Raw genomic sequence first — 9,877 nt, forward strand, 5'->3', positions numbered from 1 at the left:
GAAAATTTGTCCTCGAATTTTATACAGGGCAGAATAAAGTACATGATTACACATTGAACAGATAAGGGTACTTGCTACGCATGTCTCGTTCTGACTCCCAGGTGCACTCTTCCACTGACTGACTCCTCCACAAAACCTTAACCATAGGGATCTGTTTTGATCTTAGCTGTCTCACTTGGTAGTCCACTATGGCTATAGGTTGCTCTTCAAATGTCAAGTTCTCTTTTAGCTCTATTACATCCGGCTGTAGTACATGAGAAGGATCTGGAATGTATTTCCTGAGCATGGAGATGTGAAACACAGGATGAACATGAGAAAGGTTGGGTGGTAGCTCCAACCGGTATGCAATTGCTCCAACTCTATCCGTAACCTCAAAAGGTCCGATATACCGAGGTGCCAACTTGCCCTTCTTTCCAAATCTCATGACTCCCTTCATTGGAGAAACCTTCAGGAATACATAGTCGCCTACTGCAAACTCCACATCCCTCCGTCAAGTGCAGTATAACTCTTACGCCTCCGAAAAGTGTTTTCAATCGTTCCCTGATTAAAGGAACTACCTCTGAAGTGTACTGCACTAGGTCTACATCATGCACCTTCGCTTCTCCCATTTCCGTCCAACACAGAGGAGACCAACACTTTCTTCCATATAGTGCCTCATAGGGTTCCATCCCTATGCTGGAATGGTAACTGTTGTTGTAAGCAAACTCCACCAAAGCTAGCTGATCATCCCATTGACCTCCAAAATCCAAAACACTCATGCGAAGCATGTCTTCCAGTGTTTGGATTGTCCTTTCGGACTGTCCGTCTGTCTGAGGGTGGAAAGCCGTACTAAAGTTCAACTGTGTGCCAAGTGCCTCTTGCAACTTCCTCCAAAACCGAGAAGTGAACTGGGGCCCTCTGTCAGATATTATGGAAGTCGGAACTCCATGCAATCTGACTATTTCTCGAATGTAGAGTCGGGCGTACTGTGCCACAGAATAAGTAGTCTTCACAGGCAAGAACTGAGCTGATTTGGTTAGACGGTCTACAATTACCCATATCGAATCATATCCTCGCGTGGTACGAGGCAATCCAGTCACAAAATCCATAGTGATCATTTCCCACTTCCATTATGGGATAGGGAGCTCTTGCAGCTTCCCTAACGGTCTCTGGTGTTCAAACTTCACCTTTTAACAAGTCAAGCACTTGGACACAAAGTCTGCTATGTCTCTCTTCATGCCATTCCACCAGTAGCTATCTTTCACATCATGGTACATCTTGGTGGAACCTGGGTGGACATTGTACAGGGTATAGTGTGCCTCTCGCATGATTTCATTTCTGAGATTGTCCACATCGGGCACACATATCCTAGAACCTTGCATAAGGGCGCCATCATTGGCAAACCCGAACTCACCACCTTCACCTTGCTGTACTCTTTCTATGATCTTCATCAATTGTTGGTCTCTGTGCTGGGAAACTCTAACTCTGTCCCGCAAGTCTGGCCTCACTGAAAAATGAGCCAACAATACCCCCTCATCTGAAAGATCTAGGATTAAACCTTGATCCATTAACTCATATACTTCCCGAATCAACGGTCTTTTCTCTGTTGAAATGTGTGCCAAACTGCCAGAAGATTTTCTGCTCAAAGCATCTGCTACTACATTGGCCTTCCCAGGGTGATACTGGATAGTGCAATCATAGTCTTTCAGAAGCTCCATCCATCTCCTCTGTCTCAAGTTTAAATCCCTCTATTGGAAGATGTACTTCAAACTCTTGTGGTCGGTGTATATCTCGCACACTTCACCATACAGGTAGTGTCTCCAGATTTTTAGTGCAAAGACTACAGCCGCCATTTCCAAATCATGGGTGGGGTAGTTCTGCTCATGCCTCTTCAGCTGTCTTGAAGCATAAGCCACTACTTTTCCATTCTGCATCAAAACACACCCTAGGCCAACTCGAGGTGTCACAAGACACCAGTGTATCCTTCACCACTCATAGGTAGTGTCAACACAGGGGCGGTGGTTAGACACTCCTTAAGCTTCTGGAAGCTCTTCTCACAGTCATCTGTCCAAATGAATGGAACATTCTTCCGAGTTAACTTAGTTAGGGGAGCCGCTATCCTGGAAAAATCTTACACAAAACGCCTATAGTAGCCAGCTAGACCCAGAAAACTTCGCACCTCAGTGACTGTTGTAGGCCTAAGCCACTCGATTCTGACTTCAATTTTCTTGGGATCCACTTGAATGCCGTCACTAGAAACCACGTGTCCCAAGAATGAGATGCTTTCTAGCCAAAATTCACATTTTGAAAATTTGGCATACAGCTGGTGCTCCCTCAAAGTCTGCAACACCATCCTCAAGTGCCACACGTGTTCCTCCTCAGTCCGAGAGTATACCAAAATGTCATCTATGAATACGATGACAAAATGGTCCAAAAACGGCTTGAACACCCTATTCATCAAGTCCATGAAAGCTGCTGGTGCATTAGTGAGTCCAAAAGACATCACCAAGAACTCGTAATGACCATATCTTGTCCTGAATGCCATTTTGGACACGTCCTCATTCCTGATTCTCAACTGATGGTAGCCTGATCGCAGGTCTATCTTGGAAAAGAATCTAGCCCCTTGAAGCTGATCAAACAGATCGTCGATCCGAGGAAGTGGATACTTGTTCTTCACAGTCACCTTGTTCAGCTGTCTGTAGTCAATACACAACCTCAATGACCCATCCTTCTTTCTCACGAATAGAACAGGAGTACCCCAGGGTGAAGTGCTCGGACGTATAAAAGCCTTGTCCAAAAGCTCCTGTAGTTGCTCCTTTAACTCTTTCAATTCTGCTGGCGCCATCCTGTAAGGCGGCATTGATATGGGGTTTGTACCCGGCACAATATCAATGCAGAACTCTATTTCCCTTTCCGGTGGCAACCCTGAAAGCTCTTCAGGGAAGACATCCATGAATTCTCTGACAACAGGAACATTTTTCATGTTGACACCTTCTACAGAGGTATTTCTCACCAATGCCAAATACCCTTGACATCCACGCCTCAACATTTTTCTAGCACTAATTGCTGACACCAAGTTATATGGAGCCACGCTCCTGTCACCATCGAAGCTAAACTCTTCCACACCAGGTATGTGGAAATACACCTTTTTGTTCCTGCAGTCTAAAGTGGCATAATGAGTTGCCAACCAATCCATCCCCAAGATTACATCGAAATCCATCAGTGGTAGAGGAACCAAGTCTGCTGGGAGGATCTTTCCATTCACTACTACTGGGCTACCCGGAAAAACCATATCTACATCTATGTTGTCACTAAGTGGGGTAGCTACCGACAAAGGGCATTCTAAAGTTGTAGGGTTTCTACCCAAACTCATGGCAAACACAGGGGAGATAAATGAGTGCGTAGCACCCGGATCTATCAAAACACGAGTCTCATAGAAATAGACCAGAAGAATACCTGCCACAACTGCATTTGAAGCTTGAGCATCCTGATGGGTCAGGGTGAAAACCCGAGCTTGACCCCTACCCTGAGTGGCGTAACCACGATCGACTTCTACCTCTGACCGCCTCCAAATCCACGTCCCCCTTGTCCTCGGCCTTGTTGGCCATCGAATTGCACTGCCATCTTTGGAAGCACCCGGATATAACTGACGAGGAACATTTGCAACAGAACCCTGTGACCCCATCTGTGGCTCACTGAACACGGAGCATTCCCTAGCAAAGTGACATGGTTGGCCACACCTAAAGCATACTCCTGAACCCATCATACAAGGTCCTGAATGTCCTCTTCCACACTGTGCACAAGGTGCCAAGGAGGATCTGAACTGGACCAGGCTGCTGTACCCATCGTGACCCTTTCTGGATCCGTACCACAGTGCAGACCCTCGGGATTTATGTCTAAAACCACTCCTCTTATTCCTGCTTCTTCCTCTGTAAGTAGTTTGGCCACCACTATCCGTAGTACCCATGTGGGGAACACCTGAAGAACCCTCTGCTCTGTTTTTCTTTGCTCTTCCGCTGTCATCCACAGCATAGCTAATCTCTATCTGTCTGGCTCGATCAACCACCACATCAAAAGACTGATTCGACATCATGGCCAGGTTTGCATACCTCCTGTCAAGCCCCTTTAGGAATCTCTTCACCTTCATAGTTTCTGTAGCTATTCTTTGTAGGGGCATACCGCTCGATTCGAAATTGCAGAGCATACTCATCTCTGCACTGCCATTCTGTCTTAAGGCCTCAAAGGCCCACTGCTTTTGATCCCAAAAGCTTTCTGGCACAAACCGATTGATGAACAGTTCCACAAACTGAGTCCACGACAAACCCTCCATCCGAGGTAATATGTAGTCATTCATCCACTGTCTAGGCATAGGCCCCATGACATGCTGCATACACTCTATAAGTCTTCTATCAGTCAACTGCAACTCTGTTCCTGCCTGTCTGCAGGAATCCAAAAACTGATATTGTAACACCCCAAAATTTTAAATTTTATTATTTTATGAGTATTATTGATATTTTAATTTTATTTAAATTTTAAGAAATTATTTGAGATTTTTCGGATTTTAAAAATCGGGTTCGATTTTTCTAAAATATAAACTTTGATGATTTTTAAAAATTTATTTAAAGACCACGTGACAAAACTAAAAATATATTTGGAGTCTACGAATTTTTCTGAGTTTTCTGAAATTTTTTCGAAATTTTTGGACCTCGTTTTCGGTCCCGAGGCAGAGTAAAAATTCAAAATTTTGTATCCTGAATTGAACTGGCTAAATCAAACCGGACCGGATCGGACCGGTCAAATCGGACCGGTCTTCTTCTTTTTCTTCCCCCTCCCCGCCCGCGTCCAACCCCTCTCCCTTTCTCTCTCTTTTTCTCTTTCCTCCCTCCTCCCTTATCGCACCGCCGCCTCCCCTGCCACCCCAGCTCGCCGGCGCGCCACCTCACCCCTCCCCCACGGCCGGCCGCCGCCTGGAACGCCGGAAAACGGCGCCCGAAGTGGAGCATTGCACGCGCGCGACCATTCGTCTTCCTGGCCAAAATCCGGCCAATCAGGCCACCAATCGGACCGGGTCTTGTGTCTAAACTCATCTACTCGTCGAGAGCTTTCCATAGACACCAAGAACACCAAAATCCATCGAGCGGTTTGTCCAATTTTTGCTCGGGAAGTTTTAGCCCATTTTGACTTTCGGGCTAGATTTCTCGCAAACCATGAATCCCACGAGAAAACCGAGAGTACCAGAGTGCTTCACTCGTCGAGAGCTTCGCGGCGACATAAATTTTGAATTTTTCTGACACCGTTTTTCGGTGGGTCCCACGGAACTTCGCAGTGTCTTTCCGAGCATTAAATGAGCTTAGAAAATTCTGAAAAATTTATGTATTAACCCCCGTGTTGTGGGCTTCGTGTAGGTATCCTCAATTCGCGGAAATTCGACAGTTGACCAGGTTTGTGAATTTCCGGTCAGACAGACCCGTTACCGGAAAAGTCTCCGAATTAGACCGAGGTTTTGGCCACCCCCCATTGTCAGACGTCCTGAGCGCGTTCCCGAAGTCGGAATCGGCAAAGGTAAACTCGAACCTTGCTTTTTCATAATTTTCTAGTGCTTAAATAGGATTAAAAATTCATAAAATATTCGTAGTAGCTCAGAAAATTATGATTCTTTTTGCAATAGGCTATTAATATTGCTAAGGACCGCGGGGCAAAGTTTTAGAATTTTTAGAGCTTGTTTGGGTAGTTTTTGCAAAAATGATCAATTATAAGGACTAAATTGAAATTTTACATATTGTGATGGATGACTGATTTGATGGGCCCAGGAGGGGCTGTGTGATGTGATTGAGTTATGGATATATGGATTGTGAATATAGAAGTGTGTTTTGAGCCATTTTGCAGGTTGGGTAGGTCCTAGGTATAGGGGAGACTCTGCTGATTTTCTACGACTTAGGGCGTATTTGGTCTTTTCTTGATTTGTATTGAGTCATTTGTATTAAATAATTGTAATGTAATTGTCGTGAGCGATGACCTTCTTCCTCCGCCCAGCCGCTACAGTGACCGTTGTCAAGTCTGTGAGTAAAATATTAATTTTAATTGTAATTTCACTATTATTATATGTTCAAGCATGCCCATGCATCACTTATATGCATATATCTATGTAGATAAACTTTAGGCACGATTTATGTTGCATTCATAACTGTGAAAGTGCCATGTATGTTGTTGTGGTAATTTGGAGCAGTGTGCGTGCGTTGGCGTGCGTGTGATGTGGTGTGGACTATGGATAAGACGGGCAGACACGGCTTGAGATCTTCGCTGGGACCCAGTCCTTTGGGGTATACACGGCTTGAGTTCTTCGCTGGGACCCCAATTTGGTTATTAAGTGGAAGTTCAAGCTGAGTTCTTCGCTGGCACAGTTGGAATTAAGAGAGCTGTATAAGGGATCAACTCCCATATATATTATGATTGATATTATCGGGTGCATGAGTGCTCCAAATTACCTTTTTGATGTTATGATGTAAAATTATTGCTGGTGTTGCATTTCACTCTACAGGGTGCATTAGTTTTAGATAGTTATAGAGATTATGGTTAAAATTGATATTTTACTCTCTGAGTCGAACGCTCACTCCTGTTCAATATTTTTTTTAGGCTACAGGAGGATTTTATTGTGGTTAACCTGCTTTTCTCCTTCGCAGGTTGTTTATCAATATTTGTATAATTTTATTTACTCCTAGAATTTTCGCATTTGTTAGAAGTATTTATTTGGTTTTGGTCTGTAATATTATTACCATGTTGGACCTGTAAACGTATAATGATATGCATGTTTGATGGACTGGATGAGGGAGCTGAGCTCCCATATGTTTTTATGATGATATGAGTATGTGGAGGGTGAGCTGAGCTCCCTAATTGAGTATTTACTGTGTTTACAGGTCGGGTGAGTCAAAAACTCCTCGTTGGTAGGTCCATTTTATTGCCGGACTCTGTCCGGTTGATTTCTTGAAATTGGGCATGGGCCTTAGAGTTGGGTTAATGAATAGTTAGGCTTACTACGGGCCTCGGGGGCTTTAGGCTGGCCCAGATCCTAGTGCTGGTCCGGCCCATAGGTTGGGTCGTGACAGATATGCATCGTCTGACACATCATAAGTACCAGGCACTAACTTCTTGAAATTTATTATCTGTTTGTAAGATTCCCCTCTTGGTGCGGTGGACTGCTACTGCTGTAGAGGGTGGACCATATATTGCGCCATCATATCAATGGTTCTCTGTAACCCAGCTAGAGTAGCTGCCATGAGGTCCATGGGACCCTGTGCCACGAAAGACTGATCCTGAACTGTTGGCAGCTGCTCTTCTACTTGAGCAGCTCTAGGCCTCCTACCCCACCTCCTTGGGGCAGGCGCCTCATCCTGTGCCGACACCTCGTCAGGCACATGCAGTTCAGTGCGATGGCGGCTCTCACCTTCTACGCATTTTTACGAAATTCAGTGATAGCCCACAAAATTCAAAACTGCACATTACATAGCTCTATAGACTCATATTTACACACAATATATGAAGCAGAAACTAGAAGCAAAGATGATAATGCAAGAAGAATGTGGACCCTATTTTTCCGCATGTGACTCCTAGTAGACTCTTCTCAACACTTTAGACAAATAATCCCTAAGAATCTGGAGCCTAAGCTCTGATACCACATTTGTCACTACCCAACCTATGGGCTGGACCGGCACTAGGACCTGGGCCAGCCTAAAGCCCCCGAGGCCCGTAGTAAGCCTAACTATTCATTAATCCAACTCTAAGGCCCATTTGGGCCCAATATCAAGAAATCAACCGGACGGAGTCCGGCCATAAAGTGGACCTTTCAACGGGGAGTTTTTGGCTCACCCGACCTGTAAACAAAACATATCATCAATTGGGGAGCTCAGCTCACCCTCCACATACTCATATCAACATAAAGATAAATGGGAGCTCAGCTCCCTCATCCAGTCCATCAAACATGCATATAAAAATTTTACAGGTCCACATAACAATTTATATTACAGACCCGAATCATTTTAACATTTCTAACACATGCGAAAATTCTAGGAGTAAATAAAATTACACAAATATTGATAAACAACCTGCGAAGGAGAAAAGCAGGTTAACCACAATAAAATCCTCATGTAGCCTGAAAAAATATTGAACAGGAGTGAGCATTCGACTCAGAGAGTAAAATATCAATTTTAACCATAATCTCTATAACTATCTAAAACTAATGCACCCTGTGGAGTGAAATGCAGCATCAGCAATAAATTCACATCATAACAGCAAAAAGGTAATTTGGAGCACTCACGCACTCAAAGAATATCAATCATATATATATGGGAGTGATCCTATCTGACTCTCTTAATTCCAATCGTACAAAGAACTCAGCTCGGACTTCCACATAATAACCAAATCGGGGTCCCAGCGAAGAACTCAAGCCGTGTCTACCCCGAAGGACCGGGTCCCAGTGTCTACCCGTCCTATCCATAGTCCACACCACATCACACGCACGCCAACGCACGCACACTGCTCCAAATTACCACAATAACATCCATGGCACTTTAACAGTTATGAATGCAACATAAAACGTGCCTAGAGTTTGACTACATAGATACATACATATAAGTGATGCATGGGCATGCTTGAACATATAATAATAGTGAAATTATAATTAAAATTAATATTTTACTCACAGACTTGACAACGGTCACTGTGACGGCTGGGCGGAGGAAGAAGGCTGTCCCGGCTCACCTGACAATTACATTACAATTATTTAACACAATTGACTCAATACAAATTATGAAAAGACCAAATACGTCCTAAGTCGTGCCGAAAATCCCGCAGAGTCTCCCCTATACCTAGGACCTACCCAACCTGCAAAAGGGCTCAAAACACACTTCTATATTCACAACTCATATATCCACAACTCAATCACAACACACAGCCCCTCCTGGGCCCATCAAATCAGTCATCCATCACAATATGTAAAATTTCAATTTAGTCCTTATAATTGATCGTTTTTGCAAAAACTACCCAAACAAGCTCTAAAAATTCTAAAACTTTGCCCCGCGGTCCTTAGCAATATTACTATGCTATTGCAAAAAGAATCATAATTTTCTGAGCTATCACGAATATTTTATGAATTTTTAATCCTATTTAAGCACTAGAAAATTACGAAAAAGCAAGGTTCGGGTTTACCTTTGCCGATTCCGACTTCGGGGATGAGCTCGGGACGTCTGACAATGGGAGGGTAGCCAAAACTTCGGTCCAATTTGGAGACTTTTCCGGTAACGGGTCTGTCTGGCCGGAAATTCACAGATCCGGTCAACTGTCGAATTTTCGCGAATTGAGGATACCTACACGAAGCCCACAACACGGGGGTTAGTACATAAATTTTTCAAAATTTTCTAAGCTCATTTAATGCTCGGAAAGATACTGCGAAGTTTCGTAGGACCCATCGAAAAACAGTGTCGGAAAAATTTGAAATTTATGTCGCCTTGAAGCTCTCGACGAGTGGAGCGCTCTGGTACTCTCAGTTTTCTCGTGGGATTCACGGTTTGCGAGAAATCTAGCCCGAAAGTCAAAATGGGCTAAAACTTCCCGGGCAAAAATTGGACAAACCGCTCAATGGATTTCGGTGTTCTTGGTGTCTATGGAAAGCTCTCGACGAGTAGATGAATTTAGACACAAGACCCAGTCCGATTGGTGGCCGGATCGGCCGGATTTTGGCCGGGAAGTCGAACGGTCGCACGCTGCCGCTCCGCCGGCGCCGTTCGGCGTTCCAGTGCGCCGCCGTGGGGAGGGTGAGGCGGCCGAGCTGGGGTGGCAAGGGAGGTGGTGGCGCGGCAAGGGGAGGAGGGAGGAGAGAGAAAAAGAGAGAAAATGGGAGAGGAGT

The sequence above is a fragment of the Hevea brasiliensis genome, chromosome 9 (assembly GCF_030052815.1).
Source record: "Hevea brasiliensis isolate MT/VB/25A 57/8 chromosome 9, ASM3005281v1, whole genome shotgun sequence".
Lineage (NCBI taxonomy): Eukaryota > Viridiplantae > Streptophyta > Magnoliopsida > Malpighiales > Euphorbiaceae > Hevea > Hevea brasiliensis.